Here is a 24,535-nt window from a genome sequence, read left to right on the forward strand (position 1 = left end):
AATGCCACCCCACACCATTACTGACCCAATGCCAAACCGGTCATGCTGGAGGATGTTGCAGGCAGCAGAACGTTCTCCACAGCGTCTCCAGACTCTGTCACGTCTGTCACATGTGCTCAGTGTGAACCTGCTTTCATCTGTGAAGACCACAGGGCGCCAGTGGCGAATTTGCCAATCTTGGTGTTCTCTGGCAAATGCCAAACGTCCTGCACGGTGTTGGGCTGTAAGCACAACCCCCACCTGTGGACGTCGGGCTCTCATATCACCCTCATGGAGTCTGTTTCTGACCGTTTGAGCAGACACATGCACATTTGTGGCATGCTGGAGGTCATTTTGCAGGGCTCTGGCAGTGCTCCTCCTGTTCCTCCTTGCACAAAGGCGGAGGTAGCGGTCCTGCTGCTGGGTTGTTGCCCTCCTACGGCCTCCTCCACGTCTCCGGATGTACTGGCCTGTCTCCTGGTAGCGCCTCCATGCTCTGGACAATACGCTGACAGACACAGCAAACCTTCTTGCCACAGCTCGCATTGATGTGCCATCCTGGATAAGCTGCACTACTGAGCCACTTGTGTGGGTTGTAGACTCCGTCTCATGCTACCACTAGAGTGAAAGCACCGCCAGCATTCAAAAGTGACCAAAACATCAGCCAGGAAGCATAGGAACTGAGAAGTGGTCTGTGGTTACCACCTGCAGAACCACTCCTTTATTGGGGGTGTCTTGCTAATTGCCTATAATTTCCACCTGTTGTCTATCCCATTTGCACAACAGCATGTGAAATTGATTGTCACTCAGTGTTGCTTCCTAAGTGGACAGTTTTAATTTCACAGAAGTGTGATTGACTTGGAGTTACATTGTGTTGTTTAAGTGTTCCCTTTATTTTTTTGAGCAGTGTATATATAAACATGTGTCGTGACGCTGCATGCCTGCCGTTGAGTAGGGAACCTGTTGTTAAAAATTTGAATCCCACCCCTGGGCAGGTCCTTCTCAACTACTGCCTGTTTTACTGGTCACATGACCTGTAATGTCAAGACAAGTCCTTCAGATCTTCCACTGCATTAGATTCAATTGTATTGCCGTCCTGAGGACTGCAATACAGTTGTATCTAGCTGGCAGGCAGGACATTAGGGGCCTTGGACAAAACATCAGGGGCCCAGGCCCCGAATGTTTTGACCTAGCAACGCCCCTGTCATGTAGTATACATGGCAACTTTATTCTGTAGATTGATATGATTATGGCAATATCAAATTCATATAGTTTTTGAATGTTTTACTACTTTTTCATTATAAAATAACAGTTTATTAAAGGGAACATGTCACCTCAAAAATGCATCTACACCCGCCAGCAGTACCTTGTAGTAGCCCGCTAATAATCATATATTTCATCCTGTTGTCCGATGCTGCGCAAGTTCAAAAAACGCAGTATTATTCTCCATCAGTGCTATAGTGCCGGTGTTCTGTCAGAAAACCTTACCTCTTCAGATTCCCTTACCCCGCGTGACTTCCGGGTTGTGCGCCTCTGCGCAAGCGCAGTACCACGGCACGTCGCCTCTGCGCAAGCGCAGTACCAGGGCATGGGTAAGGTAAAATTACAGTGAGCATTGACTCATGAACGCGCACACGGACACCGCGCATGCGCTCTCAGGGGTAAGGAGATCTGACGGTCTTTTGTCTTGTTAAATCTCCTTACCCTCACACTGCGTATGCGCAGATTGAAAAAATCTCAAGCCAGCCAGCAATGAATCTGAAGCACGCTGTGTAGTGAGGGTAAAGAGATTTTACAATCCGCGTGTGTGCAGTGTGAGGAGATTGCGCAGGGGCGGACACCCCCGGAAGTCACGTGGGGTAAGGGAATCTGACAGAACACCGGCCAGCTTCAAGTCAAGGTAACCACGCCCCGTAACCGTCCCCTCTTGCCTGAGAGTGACAGCCTGTAGTACGGCCGCGATTCCCCAAGTCTCGCGCATGCGCATTGCACCGCTGAAACCCAGCTAGCAGCAGCAGGAGATGGGATAGCGCATTACTACAGATTGCACCACACATGCGCGAGACTTGTGTGGTGCACTCTTCAAGCTGGCCGGCACTATAGCGCTGATGGAGAATAAAACCGCGTTTTTTGAATTTACGCAGCATCGGACAACAGGATGAAATATATGATTATTAGCGGGCTACTACGAGGTACTGCTGGCGGGTGTAGATGCATTTTTGAGTTGACAGGTTCCCTTTAAAAATCAGTTGTATTTTGCATCGTCATATATTAACATCCATAGCAATTTTTAATTTTCTGTCAACATAATTGTGTGGGGGCTTGCTTTTTGCAGGATGGGCAGAAACCACAGTTAGTGCACCTGCGGATTTTGCTGCAGAATTTTCCAGGACTGAAAATCAGTTCCATTCAGCTGAATGGGACTTGCACCAATCTATATGCTTGCAAGGAATGGAACTGATTTTCAGTTGCGTAAATTTCTGCAACAAAACCTGCAGTGTGTGGAGACGTCCTTAAACTCCACCACCTGAGTGTATCCAAAAATGGCAAATAGAATATAAGTGAGTAAAGTAAATGCCACTAAACACCGACTGTATGTGAGAACACCTTATCCGTATCCCAAAAGTGAGCCACAAGGTTAGCACTATAATGGAGCTGGCGGCTACCCCAACTCTGCTGTGATGGAGGCGCGCACACGCTCGAGCCTTCTCCTCACAACAATGGGACAAGCTCGCCGCGAGCGCGCCTTCTAGAACGCCTGACAGAACTGTCCCAGTCAGGCGGGGGGCGGGGCCTCCGCACTGTATTTCCCGCCTCCCCTCATAGTGAATGGGAGGTGGCGACGGCGAAGCCCGACTGTATGTATTATTACATACTTCCTGTGGTATATTTATGAGAGGGAATTCAATTTCCGGTAGCAGCTCCTCCTTACGTTCTGTATTTGTATCTCCCCTCGTATCTCCTCCTGTGACTGGCCGCTATAAGATCATCGACTGGGCGGAGCTGCCGTGAAAGGGGATACTGTCTAGGTTATTATACCCCTCCTTACAGACACACACAGCGGTGGATGGGGGAGAGGAGTCCCCCTAAAAGAGAACGGCAGGAGAGGACTGTGGGAGGGCCATTTAATAACAGCAGAACTTATCATATACTTCAGGCAATGTCTATGGGGATCCACCTGCAGGTAAGCAATTCCATGGAGGGGAGGCTTTTGTATGCAGAGAGGTCACCATCACGTGAGGAGACTCTCCTGTCTGGAGCTGTATTGATCGGCTGGAGCCTCTTATTACATGGCCGAAGGAATCTCCTATGACATCAGCTGTGGGGATGTGACGTCATTACTTATTGCTGATCATCCTGCATCTTATTGCATGCCTGTGTGGTATTCTCACTGAGACTCTATAAGGAAGGATGTCAAGGAGAGAGACATATTAGAATATGATATTAAAAGTGATTTATCCTTCGCCCAGCCAAGTGTGCTCCTTAGCATTCCCTATCTTCCATTATCTCCCTTTATGTCTCCTCCGACCGCCTGTCACAAAGGCTGCCCCGGGGTACTAATACTTATTCCTCCAGTCCTGTTAAAGGGGCAGACCGAGAATGCAGAACACTTCTTTTTAGTAGGACCTGTTTAATGATTCTCCGCATGCCGGAGGACCAGTATCAATGCTGAAAGGTACAGAGTGGGGAATTGGAAGGACGAGGTCTTAATATTTTGCAGGAGGAGATGGCAGTGCGTGGATTGCAGCGCGGATAGGGTTACAGTAAAGTAGGAATTGCCTGTAAAATGCCAATTCTAGGAATAATAGGCGGTGGACTTTTTCATGTGTATCAGTCATGCAGTATATTTCGGAGCAGCTCGCCAGTCGTGAGAAAACACAGTACTGTGGTAATACTCAGCGAGTGGCATCTCCTATTATACAGGTGGCGGCGGCAGCACCATATCTATTTAATAGGAGCTCAGGACATCTGGGTTCACTTCAGAGCTTTGCCGTTCTGTTTCAGCGACATATAAAATGCCCGTGTCCTTAGTCCTTTGGTCATATTATATATAAGAAAATATATCTCTCACGTGTCCTTCGCTTGGAGAGGCAAGTCACTCATTTTCATCCAAACTTTGTCCAGTTTTTCTCCCGAAAGGTTCTACTTTTGCATATGTTCAATAGATTTATGCATTAAATTTCTTGTCTTGCTCCTAAAGTTTTTTTTAATGCATGTTATCCTGCACATTCTTTATGGGATCTTTTATTAAAGGGACTTGTCACCATGAAAATGTGACCTAATCTGTAGGCAGCATGTTATAGAGCAGGAGAAGCTGAGCAGATGGATGTATAGTTTTATGGGAAAAGATTCAGTAAAACTTGTATTTTAGTCATTTACATTCCTGCTCATTCTGGGCTTTAAAGTCAAGTAGGCGGTCCTATCGGTGACTGACAGCTATCTCTGTATACACAGTCATAGATGGTGGGTTGTCAGTCACCGATAGGACCGACTACTTGACTAAAAAGCCCAGAATGAGCAGGAGATGAAAGGGCTAAAATACAAGTTTTACTGAATCTTTTCCCATAAAACTATACATCAGTCTGCTCAGCTCCTCCTGCTCTATAACCTGCAGCCCGCAGCTCAGACACCATGTTCAATGTGACAGGTTCCCTTTAAAGGGTTTGTCCGCTTTTTACTATTGATGACCTATTCTCAGGATAGATCATCAATATCAGATTGGCGAGGCTCCGACTCCCGTCAGCTGTTTGAAGAGAAGGCAGCGCTCGTACGAGTGCTGCCTTCTCTGTTCTGTTTACCTGCTCACCACAGCAATTGCAGCAGTGAACAGGTGTAATTACAAGTATCGTGTCCTCATTCACTTCAATGGGACGGCTCTGTAGTATTCACATGAACAGACAGAGCGTCCCATAAAAGTGAATGGTGACGCCATACTTGCAATTACACCTGTTCACTGCTGCAATTGCTGTGGTGAGCACTTGTATGGGCGCTGCCTTCTCTTCAAACTGCTGATTGGCAGGGGTGCCGGGAGTCGGACCCTCACCGATCTGATATTGATGATCTATCCTTAGGATAGGTCATCAATAGTAAAAGGCAGACAACCCCTTTAAAGAACCTGTCACCAGGATTTTGTGCATAAGGCTGAGGACATGGGTTGCTAGATGGCCGCTAGCACATCCACAATACCCAGTCCCCATAGCTCTGTGTGCTTTTATTGTGTAAAAAACCCGATTTGATACATATTATTATTATTATTTATTATTAAAGCGCCATTCATGCCATGGCGCTGTACATATGAGAAGAGGTATACATACATAATACAGATAATTGCACTAATCATAAACAAGACGGGTTGCAAACTGGTACAGAAGGAGAGAGGGCCCTGCCCGTGAGGGCTTACAATCTACATGTACATATGCAAATTAACCTGAGATGAGTCCTGTCCCTGAGATGAGTCCTGTCCCTGAGATGAGTCCTGTCCCTGAGATGAGTCCTGTCCCTGAGATGAGTCACGGACAGGACTCATCTCAGGTTAATTTGCATATGTATCCAATCGTTTTTTTTTACACAATAAAAGCACACAGAGCTATGGGGACTGGATATTGCAGATGTGCTAGTGGCCATCTAGCAGCCCATGTCCTCAGCTCTATACACAAAATCCAGGTGACAGGCTCCCTTTAAGTGTTGGCCTATCTTCAGGATAGCCCATCACTAGCCGATCAGCGAGGGTGTGACACACCGCACCCCCACCAATCAGCTGTTTGGTTATAATTTTCCACCAGAAGCAGACAGCTCTGTCTACTTTATAGTGGACTGAGTTCATCACTGTTGCGCTCAAGAATATGGACATGTAGGACAAAAGTATTGGGACACACTTCCTAATGAATGAACTCAGGTGATTCATTCAGTCCCATTGCCACAGGTGTATAAAATCCAGCTCCTGGCCATGCAGTCTGCCTTTACTAACATTTGTGATAGACTGGCTCACTAAATTCCAGCGTAGCACTGTAATAGGATGTCACTGTTGTAACAAGACAGTTTATGAAATCTATTCCCTCCTAGATATTCCATAATAAACTCCAGTTCCAGTGAAGGGAAATCTTAAACGGGTTTAGCCAGACCCCCTCTCCCCAAGTTACCAGGCCTGTGGAGGGTAGCATATTTACCTGCTGGCAGGTTCCAGCTTCTTTGGTCCACCACTACTGCACTTTGGTCCTGCTGATGGGGGTCACGTGTGCCATTGCAGCTAGTGACTGGCTTTTTAATGGTTTGTACCCCATGTGTCATGTGGCCCATTAACGTGACACACAGGGAAAATATCACCGCTGAGACCAGTCTTTAGCTGCAGCAGTACACATCACCCCATAACCCTGGATGGTTACGAGCCGGAACCTGCCAATTGGGAGCAGGTAAGGCTGCTTTCACACTAGCATTTTAGTTTTCCGGTATTGAGATCCGTCATAGGGGCTCAATACTGGAAAAAAACGCTTCAGTTTTGTCCCCATTCATTGTCAATCGGGACAAAACTGAACAGAACGAAATGCTCCAAAATGCATTCCGTTCCGTTTAGTTGCGTTCCCAGACCGGAGAGCAAACCGCAACATGTTGTAGTTTGCTTTCCATCCTGGGATGCGGAGCAAGACGGATCCGGCATGACCCCCAATGCAAGTCAATGGGGACTGATCAGTTTTCTCTGACACAATAGAAAACTGATCCGTCTTGGCAATGTTAAAGATAATACAACCGGATCTGTTCATAACGGATGCAGATGGTTGTATTATCAGTAACAGAAGCGTTTTTGCAGAACCCTGCCGGATCCAGTAAAAACGCTAGTAAGAAAGTAGCCTAAGTATACTTCCCTCCGCAGGATCAGCAACGTTGGGGGCCTTAAAGGTGGACAACCCCTTTACTGCTTCAGCATACCAAGAAATTTTGAACAATTTTATGTTTCCAACTTTATGGGAACAAACAAGATCCATAAAGACATGGTTAGGGAGTTCAGTGTGAAAGAACTTCACTGGCCTGCACAGAGCCTTGACCTCAACTCATCAAACAGAACACAGATTGTGAGCCAACATCAGTGTCTGACCTCACAGATGCCCTCCTGGATGAATGAGCAAAAATTTCACCAGACACTCCAAAATCTTGTAGAAAGCCTTCCCGGAAGAGTGGAAGATTTTTTACCTGCATATGCAGGACCAACTCCATATTAACGCCTATGGATTTAGAATGGGATGTCAAAATCTCCAGTAATTGGAATGTGTAGTCCTAATACATTTGTCCATATGGTGTACTAATTAAAAAGTGAATCTTTAAGGCCAGGATCATATTGTTTATTGCCCATGGTTATTATTTTTCTGAACTGGAACTGAACACCCCCCAAAAAAGAGGGATTTATTTCATAGTTAAAGGGAGCCTGTCACCATTAATCTCTATAGACTGCAGACAGCATGAAATAGAACAGGAGGAACTGAGAAGATTGTCTCTGGATCCATAGGACGGTAAAAACCCTGTCTATTACATTAGGGGAAAAAGTTTTCTCCTTTAACCCCTTAAGGACCCTTGCCATACATGTACGTCACAGCTGGACGTGACTTAAGGACCAGCGCCGTACATGTATGGCAGGCTGATCGGGCGGGCACAGCTCACGCGCACGCCCGATCAGCGGCACGAACCCGGCAGTCACTGACAGCCGGGTCCCTGCTGTATAAGCCGGCATTGGTGAAGACACCAAAGCTGACAGCGGCATGCAGAAGGTTCGCTGAGGGTACGAGTGCCCTCTGCTCCCCCATCCGGTCCCTGTGCTGCAGTGGCGGGGACCCGATGGCAGAGAAGGCAAGCCCAATGCCTTCCATAGGCATCGGGGCTTGCCTCCTACGGAAGCCTGTGAGATCCAGCCCTTAAGGTGGGTATCACAGGCAGGCTGTCAGCATAAAAGCTGACAGCCAATGCATTACAGTACAGGTTGTATTGTAATGCATTGCAGAGAGGATCAGACCCCAGAAGTTGAAGTCCCAGAGTGGGACAAAAATAAAAAGTAAAAAAAAGTGTTTTTCATAATAAAAAATAAATAAAGTTTCAAGTAAAAAGAAACAAATTCCCAAAATAAAACACATAAAATTGGGAAAAAAAGAAAAAAAAAGAAAGGAAAACAGACATATTGGGTATCGCCGCATCTGTAATGACTGGCTCTATAAAAATATCACATCCTCACCTGAACGCCGTAGAAAAAAAATAAAATAAAAACTGTGCTAAATCAATTTTTTGTCACCCTACATCACAAAAAGTGAAATACTAAGCGATCAAAAAGGCGTATGCTCCCCAAAATAGTACCAATCTAACCGTCACCTCATCCCGCAAAAAATGAGCCCCTACCTAAGAAAGTCGCCCAAAAAATAAAAAAGCTATGGCTCTCAGACTATGGAGACACTAAAACACGATTTTTGTGTTTCAAAAATGCATTTATTGTGTAAAACTTAAATAAATAAAAAAAGTAGACATATCAGGTATTGCCGCATCCGTAACAACCTGCTGTATAAAAATATCACATGACCTAACCCCTCAGATGAACACCGTAAAAATAAAAAAATAAAAACTGTCAAAAAAGCAATTTTTTTGTCAACTTATATCTCAAAAAGTGTAATACCAAGCGATCAAAAAGTCATATGCACCCTAAAATAGTACCCATTAAACCATCATCTCATACCGAAAAAAATGAGCCCCTACATAAGACAGTTGCCTAAAAAATAAAAAAAATATGGCTTTAAGAATATGAAGACACTAAAAATGTTTTTTTTTTTTAAATGCTTTATTATGTAAAACTGAAACAAACAACTAAAAAAAGTAGTCCTATTTGGTATTGTCGCGTCAGTAACAACCTGCTGTATAAAAATACCACATGATCTAACCTGTCAGATGAACATTGTAAATAACAAAAAATAAAAACGATGCCAAAACAGCTATTTTTTGTTACTTTGTCTCACAAAAAGTGTAATATTGAGGAACCAAAAATCATATGTACCCTAAAATAGTACCAACAAAACTGCCACCTTATCCCATAGTTTCCAAAATGGGGTCACTTTTTGGGAGTTTCTACTCTAGGGGTGCATCAGGGGGTCTTCAAATGTGACATGGCAACTTAAAATTAGGGCTCTTTCACACTTGCGTTGTTCTGTTCCGGCATAGAGTTCCGTCGTCGGGGCTCTATGCCGGAAGAATCCTGATCAGGATTATCCCAATGCATTCTGAATGGAGAGAAATCCGTTCAGGATGCATCAGGATGTCTTCAGTTCAGGACCGGAACGTTTTTTGGCCGGAGAAAATACCGCAGCATGCTGCGCTTTTTGCTCCGGTCAAAAATCCTGAACACTTGCCGCAAGGCCGGATCCGGAATTAATGCCCATTGAAAGGCATTAATCCGGATCCGGCCTTAAGCTAAACGTCGTTTCGGCGCATTACCGGATCCAACGTTTAGCTTTTTCTGAATGGTTACCATGGCTTCCAGGACGCTAAAGTCCTGTTTGCCATGGTAAAGTGTAGTGGGGAGCGGGGGAGCAGTATACTTATCGTCCGTGCCGCTCCCGGGGCGCTTCAGAGTGACGTCAGGGCGCCCCACGCGCATGGATGACGTGATCGCATGGATCACGTCATCCATGCGCATGGGGCGCTCTGACGTCATTCTGGAACGCCCCGGGAGCCGCACGGATGGTAAGTATACTTCTCCCCCGCTCCCCACTACTACTATGGCAGCCAGGACTTTAATAGCGTCCTGGGTGCCATAGTAACACTGAACGCATTTTGAAGACGGATCCGTCTTCAAATGCTTTCAGTTCACTTGCGGTGTTACGGATCCGACGGGCACCTCCGGCAAATGGAGTGCACGACGGATCCGGACAACGCAAGTGTGAAAGAGGCCTTATCCCAGTGAAATCTACCTTCTAAAAACCATATGGCGTTCCTTTCCTTTTGCGCCCTGCCGTGTGCCCGTACAGCAGTTTAGGACCACATATGGGGTGTTTCTGTAAACTACAGAATCAGGGTAATAAATATTGAGTTTTGTTTGGCTGTTAACCCTTGCTTTGTTACTTGAAAAAATAGATTAAAATGAATAATTTCCCCAAAAAAGTGAAATTCTGAAATTTAATCTCCATTTTCCTTTAAAGGAAACCTGTCACCAGGATTTTGTGCATAGAGCTGGGGACATGGGCTGCTAGATGGCCACTAGCACATCTGCAATACCCAGTCCCCACAGCTCTCTGCGCTTTTATTGTGTTAAAAAAACGTTTTGATCAATATGCAAATGAACCTGATATGTGTCCTGTATCCGGAGATGAGTCCAGCGGAAAGGAGCCCAGCACCGCCCCGCGTCCTCCGAATCTCCTCCTTGCTGGCTGACGTCACAGAGCTGGAGCGCCGAAATCTCGCGATGCGCGAGCTAGCGCATGCGTAGTTCGTTCCCTGTGCTGATTCCAGCACAGGGAATGAACATGATGCCGACACTGCGCATGCGCCAGCTCGCGCATCGCGAGATTTCGGCGCTCCAGCTCTGTGACATCAGCCAGCAAGGAGGAGATTCGGAAGACGCGGGGCGGTGCTGGGCTCCTTTCCGCTGGACTCATCTCCGGATACAGGACACATATCAGGTTCATTTGCATATTGATCAAAACGGTTTTTTAACACAATAAAAGCACAGAGAGCTGTGGGGACTGGGTATTGCAGATGTGCTAGCGGCCATCTAGCAGCCCATGTCCCCAGCTCTATGCATAAAATCCTGGTGACAGGTTCCCTTTAATTCTTGTTGAACACCTAAAGGGTTAACACAGTTTGTAAAATCAGTTTTGAACCTTGAGGGGTGTAGTTTCTAAAATTGGGCCATTTATGGGTGGTTTCTATTATGTAAGCCCCACAAAGTGACTTCAGACCTGAACTGGTCCTTAAAAAGGTGGGTTTTAGAAATTTTCTTAAAAATTTTAAGATTTGCTTCTAAACTTCTAAGCCTTCTAACGTCCCCAAAAAAAGAAAATGTCATATACAAAATGATCCAAACATGAAGTAGAAATGTCAAGTAATAACTATTATATGAGGTATCACTATCTGTTTTAAAAGCAGAGAAATATAAATTTTGAAAATTACGAAATTAAAAATTTTTGGAAAATTTGGTATTTTTGTCTATAAAAAATAATAATTTTTTACTCAAATTTACCACTGTCATGAAGTACAATATGTGACGAGAAAACACTCTCAGAATGGCCTGGATAAGTAAAAGCGTTTTAAAGTTAATACCACATAAAATGACACATGTCAGATTTGCAAAAAATTGCCTGGTCCTTAACCACCTCCTGTCCGCCCATAGGATATAAACGTCCGGGAGGTGGTTCTCTATTTCTGAATGGACGTTCCAGAACGTCCGTTCAGAAACTGCAGCTGCACGCTAATCGTGCAGCTGCTGATCGGGTTGCCCGCTGTCAGTGACAGCAGGGCAACCCAGAGAAAAGGCAGGGACAGTGCCCAGGTGTCCCTGCCTTCTAGTTCGCTGCATACACAGCGCTCACCTCAGCTGCACTGAGGCTGTACAGCGCTGAATTATGCTGTACAGCCTCTCTGGGGGGTGTATTTCTCCTGTAACTGGGGCTACTATGTCAGCCCCAGTTACAGGAGAAATCAACAGTGAAAAAAAAAAAGAAAAAGTGAAGTAAATGTCCCCCAGAGGTCTTGTATGACCTTATGGGGGACGAAAAGTGTAAAATAAAAAAATAAAGGGTTGAAAAAATAAAATAAAAAAAAGGTTTCACATGTAAAAAAAAAAAATCCCCATGTGAGGAATAAAAAAAAAATGTTAAAAATAGAAAAAATTTAATAAAATAGACATATTTGGTATTGCCGCGTCCGTAAAAACCAGCTCTATAAAAATATCACATGACCTAACCCCTCGGGTGAACACCGTAAAAAAAAAAAAAAAAAAAATTGTCAAAACAAGCAATTTTTGTCACCTTACATCACAAAAACTGCAACACCAAGTGATCAAAAATGCGTATGTCCCACAAAATGGTACCAATAAAACCGTCACCTCATCCCGCAAAAAATGAGCCCTTACGTCAGAAAATCTCTCAAAAAATAAGAAAACTATAGCTTTCAGAACATGGACACATTAAAACATAATTTTTTTGTTTCAAAAATGCTATTATTGTGTAAAACTTTAATAAATAAGAAAAAGTATACATATTAGGTATCGCCACGTCCGTAACAATCTGCTCTATAAAAACTCACTTGACTGAACCCCTCAGGTGAACGCTGTAAAAATAAATAAATAGAAACTGTGCTAAAACAACCAATTTATTGGTCACCTTGCCCCATAAAGTGTTATAATGAATGATCAAAAAATCATATGTACCCCAAAATAGTAGCAATTAAACTGGCACCTTATCCCCTAGTTTCCAAAATGGGGTCACTTCTTATGAGTTTCTACTGTAAGGGTGCATCAGGGGGCTTCAAATGGGACATGGCATCTAAAAACCATGTGGAGTTCCTTTTCTTCTGCGCCCTGCCGTGTGCCCATACAGCAGTTTATGACCACATGTGGGGTGTTTCTGTAAACCGCAGAATCTGGGTAATAAATATTGAGTTTTGTTTGGCTGTTAACCATCGATGTGTTAAAGAAAAAAATTGATTAAAATGGAAAATCTGCTTTGATTTCCATTTTCCTTTAATTCTTGTGGAACGCCTAAAGGGTTAACAAAGTTTATAAAATCGGTTTTGAATACCTTGAGGGGTGTAGTTTCTACAATGGGGTCATTTATGGGGGTATCCACTATGTAGGCCCCACAAAGTGACTTCAGACCTGAACTGGTCCTTAAAAAGTTGGTTTTGGCAATTTTCTTAAAAATTGGAAGAATTGCTTCTAAACTTCTAAGCCTTCTAACGTCCTAAAAAAATAAAATGACATTTCCAAAATGATGCCAACATAAAGTAGACATATGGGGAATGTTAAGTAATAAATATTTTATGAGGTATCACTTTCTGTTTTAAAAGCAGAGAAGTACAATGTGTCACGAGAAAACAATCTCTGAATGACTTGGATAAGTAAAGGCGTTCCAAAGTTATTACCACATAAAGTGAGATATGTCAGTTTTGCAAAATTAGGCCTGGTCAGGAAGGGGGCAAATGGCCCAGATGGCAAGTGGTTAAAGGGTTTATGTTATGAGAAATAACGTTATGTAGCTGACTGACATTGGCGATGGGCTAATGTCAGCAGTACATAACATTATGCTTTATAACTCCCTGCCTGACGCATTCTCTTAAAATAATGACTTTTATAATATGCTAATGAGCCTCCAGGTGCTAGTGGGGCATTGTTGCAGCACCTAGAGGCTCGGTCTACACACCCTTTGGCATGCCCATGTATAGTTGATTGACGTCCGAGTTCTCCTCAGTGTCCCCTAAATCCCGCACCTGCGCCGTCCCGTTTAGTATTCGGCTCAGGCGCAGTGAGTGAAGGACGTGCTCCTTCTGCCGGCTTCCTCACTGTGCCGCTAATGTCAGTCAGCTACATAACACATCGCTAATGTCAGTCAGCCACATACAGTGGCGGAAATAATTATTTGACCCCTCACTGATTTTGTAAGTTTGTCCAATGACAAAGAAATGAAAAGTCTCAGAACAGTATCATTTCAATGGTAGGTTTATTGTAACAGTGGCAGATAGCACATCAAAAGGAAAATCGAAAAAATAACTTTAAATAAAAGATAGCAACTGATTTGCATTTCATTGAGTGAAATAAGTATTTGAACCCCTACCAACCATTAAGAGTTCTGGCTCCCACAGAGTGGTTAGACACTTCTACTCAATTAGTCACCCTCATTAAGGACACCTGTCTTAACTAGTCACCTGTATAAAAGACACCTGTCCACAGAATCAATCAATCAAGCAGACTCCAAACTCTCCAACATGGGAAAGACCAAAGAGCTGTCCAAGGATGTCAGAGACAAAATTGTAGACCTGCACAAGGCTGGAATGGGCTACAAAACCATTAGCAAGAAGCTGGGAGAGAAGGTGACAACTGTTGGTGCGATTGTTCGAAAATGGAAGGAGCACAAAATGACCATCAATCGACCTCGCTCTGGGGCTCCACGCAAGATCTCACCTCGTGGGGTGTCAATGGTTCTGAGAAAGGTGAAAAAGCATCCTAGAACTACACGGGAGGAGTTAGTTAATGACCTCAAATTAGCAGGGACCACAGTCACCAAGAAAACCATTGGAAACACATTACACCGCAATGGATTAAAATCCTGCAGGGCTCGCAAGGTCCCCCTGCTCAGGAAGGCACATGTGCAGGCCCGTCTGAAGTTTGCCAATGAACACCTGAATGATTCAGAGAGTGACTGGGAGAAGGTGCTGTGGTCTGATGAGACCAAAATAGAGCTCTTTGGCATTAACTCAACTCGCTGTGTTTGGAGGAAGAAAAATGCTGCCTATGACCCCCAAAACACCGTCCCCACCGTCAAGCATGGGGGTGGAAACATTTTGCTTTGGGGGTGTTTTTCTGCTAAGGGCACAGGACAACTTATTCGCATAAACGGGAAAATGGACGGAGCCATGTATCGTGAAATCCTGAGCGACAACCTCCTTCCCTCTGCCAGGAAACTGAAAATGGGTCGTGGATGGGTGTTCCAGCACGACAATGACCCAAAACATACAGCAAAGGCAACAAAGGAGTGGCTCAAGAAGAAGCACATTAAGGTCATGGAGTGGCCTAGTCAGTCTCCGGACCTTAATCCAATCGAAAACCTATGGAGGGAGCTCAAGCTCAGAGTTGCACAGAGACAGCCTCGAAACCTTAGGGATTTAGAGATGATCTGCAAAGAGGAGTGGACCAACATTCCTCCTAAAATGTGCGCAAACTTGGTCATCAATTACAAGAAACGTTTGACCTCTGTGCTTGCAAACAAGGGTTTTTCCACCAAGTATTAAGTCTTTTTTTGTTAGAGGGTTCAAATACTTATTTCACTCAATGAAATGCAAATCAGTTGCTATCTTTTATTTAAAGTTATTTTTTCGATTTTCCTTTTGATGTGCTATCTGCCACTGTTACAATAAACCTACCATTGAAATGATACTGTTCTGAGACTTTTCATTTCTTTGTCATTGGACAAACTTACAAAATCAGTGAGGGGTCAAATAATTATTTCCGCCACTGTAACGTTATTTCTGATGACAGAAACCCTTTAAGGTGAAAAATGGCAGGGTCCTTTAAGGGTTAGATTTCCTGCCAGAAGTAATGAATGAATTACAAGCAGTCTGCGAGGAAGGTCCAGATGGGTGTTACCAGTTGCAGTGCTCCAGACAAAAAAAAACATCAAGGAGCCATTGGCTCCCAATCTGATAAATTTAGGAGCCAAATGAAATTTTTTTGTCGCCAAACTTTTGTTGTAACATAAGGGTCAGAAACAGCGTTTTCTTTAGCCTCTTGGCTATTAGTTTTTCCATTCATAAACCTTCACATTGGGCTCCCAGCAGCAGATACATCACCTGGGCACATGGTCTTTGCTCAGCAGAGGCTCCGTTCCCGCCATGCTGTCCCTGGCACTTCATGAGCAGTCGGCAGTGGCGCGTGATCCCCTGTTCCATGAATGGCAGTTAAATTATCGTGCGTATTCATACGCATTAGACATTTTTTAGGGAGAAAAACTGTCTGTACAGGTGTCCATGACACTTGTACAGTCGTTATTGCGACTAGGGATGAGCAAATCGACTTCGGATGAAACATCCAAAGTCGATTCGCATAAAATTTTGTTCCCTAATTGCGACCTCTCCCGCTCACCATGTCTGCGATGCTGCATGCCCTAATCCTGCTGTTCTGTCGAGACTCCACCTGAAGCCTGGCAGGTAACAGCCATATTTTAATGAGGAGCGCCGTTGGACCTCTCCTGCACATCAGCCGCACTGTGCATACAAAAAGGATGGACTAAGTGCAAAAAAATAAAAAAGAGGGTGTAAAGTGGTTGTCCCAAATGGCCATTTATTACATAACCACAGGTTAGATAAGCCTGGCTAACCAGGATGGGCTCGTTTGCTGGTCACACTCAGGACAGGGGACAGCAGACTCTCCGGTGCGGTGTGTCAGCATGGGGGCTTCATACCAGAGAATGAACAATAAGTTGTAATCCTTAATAACTTGTTCAGGATGAGGCTGACGTCTCCCAAACCCAGCTCATCATATCTGGTATGATGGGGGCATCGCATATCAACTCGCCTTCATCTTCTTAAAATAAGGATCTCTTCTTCCGAGCATCCTGGACGTGTCTCATTTGATATGCTAGGACTCGGAATGATGAGATATGAATTATGAAGAAGGTCTGGAGTCTGTAGTTTCCCAGTTGCCCTGGTGAAGATATCTTTTTGATATTTTCATACCTGTTCCCTAGATGGCCAGTGGGCCGGTTGCATGGGTAATGAAGCTTGGCCCAGAGGGGCTGAGTCAGAGGTGGGAGGGAAAATACCCCTCAGGCCTGCCCCTGGAGGAAAGGCATAAACATGCAATCCTTGGATATTTGGGTGTCACAAAGTGGGAGATGCAATCGAATTGGTTTGTGCACCATTACTCTGTCCAAATCTCCTGAAAGGAAAGGACTTTTACCACACAAATGTTAAGTATTAGAACTTTCTTTGTTTTCTCCTTTTTATTTTACAATTGTTTGCCATTTATGTATGTCTCTTGTTAATCATGTTTTGTAACCAAGTACTGTCTATTTTTTGTATACATTAAACCTAAAATTTTGATGGTTTGTCTCGTAATCTCCATGAAGAGTGTGTGTGCAGTCTAAGGATGTATGTTGTTTTTCCGTGAGGCTTGCTATCATGTGAGTGTCTACTTGTGAGTGCAACACTCAGGGGTGTCCTGTCAACCCTATAACGGACGGGTGGTGGCAGTGAAAGTTTCGTGTTAGTGCGTGGGTGTGCTTGCAGGCTTCAGGTGGCGATTTATGCTCAAGTTACGGCCCGGCGTAGGGCGTAACAGCGTGTAAGGGCGAGAGGTGAATCGGCCTGAAGGGCTTGGGCAACCCTTGTCACGTGACACGGTGGGCTGGTCTGGTCCCCGTTACATGACAAATTGGTGGCAGCGGTGGGATATCGCTATTTTTATGTGATTAAGGCTTTAGTGTCTGGTTTACGAATTTATTCCTGACACTAAAGGCTAGTAGAAACCTTGTGAGGTAAACCAGCATACAAGACAATCACAGTACTTGATTTTTGTTCTATAGACATACGTGCAAACAAGCCCCCCCTTCTTGTTTTTCTTTTTTCTATCTTTTTATTTGGCAACCGCTGAAGAGCATGAAGTTCTACATGGGCCTGGTCTTACAGAGTTTGAGTGGATGGGAGCCTCAAAAGCGCCTGGAGATTCTCCAGTCTTCTATAAAAAGGAAGAGAGAATTCTGCAGGAAGATGGCATAAATGTGTGGGAGCACCAAGAGTATAGTACAGTACGAGCCCGATCTGGAAGATTTCCCCCTCATGGAGACAGACGAGGAACTACACTCCCTGGGGCCTAAGGTTGAGGAAATTTGCCGACGATTCCACTTGGCCTCGGAGCACTGGGCACACTTCTTCATCCTTAGTCTGAAAGCAGACCTGGAAACGTTGGCGTATTTGCCTCCAGAGACCTACCTGGATTATAACACCATAAAAAGCGCTATCATCCAACAGGGTGAGCTGAATTGTGCCAAGATGCTCAAACCCAAGTACACTGCTCTTAAGCGGACTTTGCCGGTGAAAGATGTGACTACCACTGTGGGGCTTGGAACCAATGTGGGGCAGAGGACACCCCAGAATGTGGATACCCCAGTTGTGGACAACACAGCAGCACCTGAGGAGGAGACTTGCAGAACCAGCAAGGTACTGTGTGGGGATTATGACAAGGACTGTAATTTAAAGGCATGTGGGCCTGTGGGGACTTGTGGGACAGCTTCAAAAACATGGAAGTCTCAGAAATCCCTATCTCTCTGTATTATTTCTTCCTGGAGACACCACCGGAGCTAAATGGAATGTCTCAGGAGGGTCTTGCTTGTGAACCTGCATCTTCAGAGGAAAATTGCAGTGTTTCAGAAGAGACAGGTGAGTTGTGAGAGGGAAACGTTATTAAAGATTCTATTGTCCCAGGGCGGGAAATGGATGCATGGACACTGTTGGTGAGGATCCCATTGACGGAGGCGATGCAGTGGGGGACAGTGACCTAACTGAAGGGTCCCCTGATGCAGGGGCCCAAGATTCTGCTGATGTTGCAGACCTGGATGCATATCCCGCGGAGAACTCTAGTGTCCAAGACCCTGGATTTGGAGGTATGGACATTGCTGATAAAAGTATGGACATTGTTGATAAAGGCATGGACTTTGTTAATATAGCTGAAGACAACATGGAATACATTGAAGCCACGAAAGGATCTTCAGAGGCAGAGGCTGTAAATTGTGTTAATGTTGGGGAGAAGGACAATCTCCCTGTCAAGAAGTCAAACATTGAGCAGAGGATGGAGGAGCTGACGAGTGAAGCCCCTTCACTTTGTCCAGCCGTCGTCATGAAGACCGTACTGACTGCAGGTCCACAGCACCCATACTATGGACTGACAAATGAGACTGATAATGGTGACCTAGTGGCTGATACCTCACTGGATGTAGCAGCAGAGAATCAACATTGAGATGCGCTGAGGCAGATCTTGTCACCAGTTGTGAGGGGGGTCAGAGATGATAGGCCCTCCAACATTAAAACGGACCCACCAGATATCCACAGTTCCGGGGTGAGCCCTCTTCTTGAGACATTTCCTGAAGTAAGGGAAGAGGACTTTCTTAAGATCATGGGACATCTACTGTACCATTGTTATGTGAGCTTAGCTATGATGGCTCCCAGTGATCTTGATATGATTGACCTTTGTGTGAGAGGTGGGCTGATCACTCACAATCCTGTCCTGGAGAAGGCATTGAGATGGGCTCAGGAGATGATCTGTGAATCAATCTCCCTTGCCATCTCTTAAAAGGGGCAGGTTTCAGGAATAAGGACCGCCTTATTCCTAGTTATGTTTGCTGTGATATTATATGTTTTATGGGTATATGTCGTAGTGTAACATAGTCCAGTGTGATTCACATTCATATACAGTATGTATTTATGTATTTGTATTGCCCATGTCAGCAGCCACTCACACTCAGGACAGGGGACAACAGAATCTCCGGCGCCGTGTGTCAGCATGGGGGCTTCATACCAGAGAATGAACAATAAGTTGTAATCCTTAATAACTTGTTCAGGATGAGGCTGACGTCTCCAAAACCCAGCTCATCATATCTGGTATGATGAGGGGAATCGCATGGACACCAGACATGGCGTATCAACTCGCCTTCATTTTCTTAAAATAAGGATCTCATCTTCCGAGCGTCCTGGACGTGTCTCGTTTGATATGCTAGGACTCGGAACGATGAGATATGAATTATGAATAAGGTCTGGGGTCTGTAGTTTCCCAGTTGCCCTGGTGAAGATATATTTTAGATATTTTCATACCTGTTCCCTAGATGGCCAGTGGGCCGGTTGCATGGGTAATAAAGCTTGGCCCAGAGGGGATGAGTCAGAGGTGGAAGGGAAAATCCCCCTCAGGCCTGCCCCTGGAGGAAAGGCATAAACATGCAATCCCTGGATATTTGGTGTCACAAAGTGGGAGATGCAATCAAATTGGTTTGTGCACTCTGCCCAAATCTCCTGGGAGGAAAGGACTTTTACCACGCAACTGCTAAGTATCAGAACTTTCTTTTGTTTTCTCCTTTTTATTTTACAATTGTTTGCCATTTATGTATCTCTTGTTAATCATTTTTTTGTAACCAAGTACTGTCTATTTTTTTTTATACATTAAACCTAAAAGTTTTATGGTTTGTCTTGTAACCTTAAGAACCTGTTAGCTCCATGAAGAGTGTGTGTGCAGTCTAAGGCTGTATGTTGTTTTTCCGCGAGGCTTTCTATCGTGTGAGTGTCTGATTGCGAGTGAAACACTCAGCGGTGTCCTGTCGACCCTATAACGGACGGGTGGTGGCAGTGAAAGTTTTGTGTTAGTGCGTAGGTGTGCTTGCAGGCTTCAGGTGGCAATTTATGCTCAAGTTACGGCCAGATGTAGGGCGTAACAGCGTGTGAGGGCGTGAGGTGAATCGGCCTGAAGGGCTTGGGCAACCCTTGTCACGTGACGCGGTGGGCTGGTCTGGTCCCTGATACGTGACGTTGCAATGCGACCCCATTCACTGTCACAATTTGAAACAGTGCACTACACTACGATGATTGGTCGTGCTGGCAACAGTGCATTCCTTTCTTTTTATTTAGCACACAGACAAAGTGCACCAGGCCCTGTGACAGAATTGCGTAAATAAGCTATGGAATCAGTTTCATCTGCTAGTGTGAGGAGACATAAAGCCCAGCGTTATGGGGGGCACAGGGCACCCTCAGCACATGACGCAGTGTACGCAGAACGCTCACCTCCGTGCGTCGCATGACTGAAAAACTCGTCTACTTTAGCTGCTCCTTGTCTATGGAGCAGTCGGCAGTGAGCGCACTCCCCGTTTTCATAACTGAAAAGCAAGCTGCTGTGTTCAGCGTGGGAGAAGGGGGGTGTGAGAGGAGCAACCAATGGTACGGCAGCACGCTGATACTGACAAATCAGCAGCCTCCTCACTAATAACAGAGCTCTGTACTGTACGGAGCTCTGTTATTGGATTGCTGTGTGTCTGCTGGATGTAAGACCTTTCTTCTTAAAGCGGCAGAGCAGCGGAGGGGTGTTGTGCATTTTCATACAATATTATCTAATGACATTATAATCAAAATGAACGCTCATCTCATTGCCTTTAAGAATAAGATCAGCCTGAAACAAAGTTATATTATATGGCTGAGAAAGCCAAGATGAGTTCATGGCAAGTTCAGTCTATATATAAAAAAAATAATTGTGAACATAAACGGACATTGTATTAAAAGTTAGTGCTAAAGATAAGAGACCATCTATTAAGGAGTAAGTCAACTCCCTAAAACATGTCTGTCTGGAGGGAACAAGGTTACTTGATAAGGACTCATGTCCTTATCGCACACCTGCTGTATGAGGTTCAATTTATATATTCATAATTATATTATATATATATCTCTGCATGGTATATTTAGTTTACAACATATGTTAATCAATAATTCATATAATGTGTTATCTATGTGTAACAATGTATCGATTTATATATATGTTATACCATTTATTTACCATTTAGAAGGTATTATAGAAGGTACAGAAACAAGTAAGTTTATGTTAATTGGGTTTCTGGGAAAAGAAAATGCCATTTCAAAACAATAGTTATTCATGGGTGTAGATAAGTGAAATGTACAAGTTCCGATGCCAAGCATCAAAGCCGCTATATAAAACTTTCACCAAGTCAAACTATATTTCAAAAAGATAGGAGAAGACAGTCAACTCCAACAAGTCCAGGATATAGGTAATTAAAAGTGTCAGGAAAAGACCTTCCTCAATGATTTATGGTAAGAAAGGTCAACAAAGTCATGTAAACATATTATTAGATATTTAATTTTATGCTTAAAAGTTGGGATGTTCATCTACAGTACCGCAGTGCCATCTGGAGGCAAATGGACAACATTATATTATTTCATTATTTGTTCTATACCATATTAGGAGTTGAGATAACGTCATGATGTTATTAGCATGCGAATACACCCACCCTACCTGATTGGGAATCCCTAATCTAAAGGGGATGATTCTTAGATAAGGGGGGGGGGGGGGAATAATTACTCGTGTGCGGAGTAGCATGAAAAGTTAGCAAGAGAAAAAAAAGAGAGCTAGAGAAAAAGATCCATATATCCATTGATCCATCCATTCATTCAATCAAAAAGAAAACTTTACCAGAAGAAACTTGGATTATTCCTTTTGGATTACTAGGAAAGTTCTTCAGAACTGGTCCCATCTGAACTCTGTCTACCTTTGACCCGGTAACGTATATTTTGTTTATTACTCGTGATATTAATAAGATATTTCTCTCGGTATATAGCCAAGAGTTCCCATATTGTGGGAATATATAGTGTTAGGTGCCTCCATAATGCTGATCATTCTCTTAGCAAAGATGCATATTGTTAATGGAAGATCTGACATTATTTGAAAAGAGGACTAAACCCTTGGAAAGTTATTTTCCTTAGTCTGATTGCCGAGTTGAATATTTTATCATATTAATATCATATATTTTTGATTGGTCATAGGAAAACAGAGTCAAGGGATAACAGTTAATTTTCCTGTAAATCCATGTTTTATTGTTATAGCCTGTTTGATAACAGAAGATCCTAAGTTTCTCTTGGTATATGAGTCCGTTTGTTAAAAATATGACACTGGTTGTCATGAATCAATAAATCATACTGTGCTGATCAGATAGGGGTGTGTTAACACCACCGTGTGGTACATTTTGGGTGTTACTTTGTAACTTCATCATTTGTTTTGCAGTTGTATTGTTTTTATATTCTTTGTTTTCATAATAAACGATTATATATTTTGCATATACAATTGTTCCTTTGTTTCACTGCTTGCACAAATCAAATTAAGATACTTGATAAAAAGAACTTAGAGGCGTTTTTTATGTCCGCCTGAAGGATAATATATATATATATATATATATATATATATTTTTTTATCCTCTCTTTTATATGAAGATTCTTTTTCATATAGAAGATATATGACATAGGCTAGACGCAAATGGCGACAAGACTACAAACCATTTTGGTCGCCATCTGGAGGTGCGATTTTCACGCACGGTTGCTAGGAGACGATCGGGATGGAGACCCGATCATTATTATTTTCGTGTTATAAGGGAAAATACAGAATGCATAGTAAACTAGCGCTGGAGGGGTTAAATTTAACTCACCTTAGTCCACTTGATCGCGTAGCCTGGCATCTCCTTCTGTCTCCTTTGTTGAACAGGACCTGTGGTGAGCATTAATTACAGGAACAGGACCTTTGAGGACGTCACTCCGGTCATCACATGATCCATCACCATGGTAAAAGATCATGTGATGTACCATGTGATGACCGGAGTGACGTCATCAAAGGTCCTGTTTTTGTAATTAATGCTCACCACAGGTCCTATTCAACAAAGGAGACAGAAGGAGATGCCGGGCCGTGATCAAGTGGACTAAGGTGAGTTAAATTATTTTTATTTATTTTTTAACCCCTCCAGCGCTGTTTTACAATGCATTCTGTATTCAGAATGCTATTATTTTCCTTTATAACCATGTTATAAGGGAAAATAATAATGATCGGGTCTCCATCCCGATCGTCTCCTAGCAACCGTGCGTGAAAATCACACCGCATCCGCACTTGCTTGCGGATGCTTGCGATTTTCACGCAACCCCATTCACTTCTATGGGGCCTGCGTTGCGTGAAAAACGCAGAATATAGAGCATGCTGCGATTTTTACGCAGCACACAAGTGATGCGTGAAAATCACCGCTCATGTGAACAGCCCCATAGAAGTAAATGGGTCGGTATTCAGTGCGGGTGCAATGCGTTCACCTCACGTATCGCATCCGCGCGGAATACTCGCCCGTGTGAAAGGGGCCTAAGAGTACAACCACACAATGCAGTCACATTACGGTTAGGAACCGCAGCATATCATTTTCCAATAGAAGTGAATGGGGAAATAGGTTTCAGAGATAGACCTGTGATGCCTGCACCTGATTTACGTGCGGTTGACCCTATGTAAAAGATGTCCTGCTGCTTGCAGCTGCTGACCCCATGGGGTATACAGCTGAGTAGCTGCTTGCAGTATATGGTTAACATATCTAACATGTGTCACTATTTGAAGTTGGTCAGAATGCTAGAGAACCGTGAATATTCACATAAATGATCGCAGACAAAATATGCACCCTGACCATGTGATTATGCATGCGGTAACCACATGTGTGCCCACTCCGTGTGGTCGTACCCTAATACTGCTGCTGCCAGGTATATGGATAATAAAAATCAGTAGGAGGCGCATTAGGAGCTTCTTGTTCCTAGCCTCTTATCTCAAAATGACGTAACTGTACGTCATGTTCAGGTAAGGGAAGTATGAGCTGAGCCTGCTCCATATACTGGAAGCTTATAACTCCATTCCCGGCCATTTAACCAGTGCTGTAGTAGCCAGTTGTGTAGTTCTGGTGCCAGACGATTGGTAGACTGTCAGCCCGCTACGGATCTGATATTGATGGCGTGTCCTGAGGTGAGGTGAGGCCATCATTATAAAAGGACTGAACAACACCTATAATGTCCGCCAAACAACTGTAGCAGCCACATGATCTCACTGACAGTTCCAATTGCAGCATAAGAGGGCATTGAGAATACCCCCCCACCCCCACACACACTATTTATTCTATACAGGTAGTGAATGTTTATTTCTTGCATTAGTTTGTGACATCCCCCTTAAATGTCATGTCTATTTTATCTGTAAAAAGCTGATATTTTCTACTCAGCTACTGTTGGCAGTAGAACAAATGAATTAATCAGATGCATGGTGTGGAAAATAGAG

At 43.9% G+C, this 24,535-nt stretch overlaps 1 protein-coding gene across 2 annotated transcripts in view; it reads left to right on the forward strand.

The window, feature by feature from the left end:
• The first annotated feature begins 2,887 nt into the window (after window positions 1–2,887).
• The window catches only part of KIAA1958 (KIAA1958 ortholog), a 195,200-nt gene continuing 173,552 nt past the window's right edge, over window positions 2,888–24,535 (forward strand). For both annotated transcript variants that reach the window (XM_040417319.1, XM_040417317.1), the window contains exon 1: window positions 2,888–3,163. The gene's annotated coding sequence lies outside the window, so the exon portion shown is untranslated. The remainder of the gene's footprint in view (window positions 3,164–24,535) is intronic.

Source organism: Bufo bufo, chromosome 2, assembly GCF_905171765.1.
Source record: "Bufo bufo chromosome 2, aBufBuf1.1, whole genome shotgun sequence".
Classification (NCBI taxonomy): domain Eukaryota; kingdom Metazoa; phylum Chordata; class Amphibia; order Anura; family Bufonidae; genus Bufo; species Bufo bufo.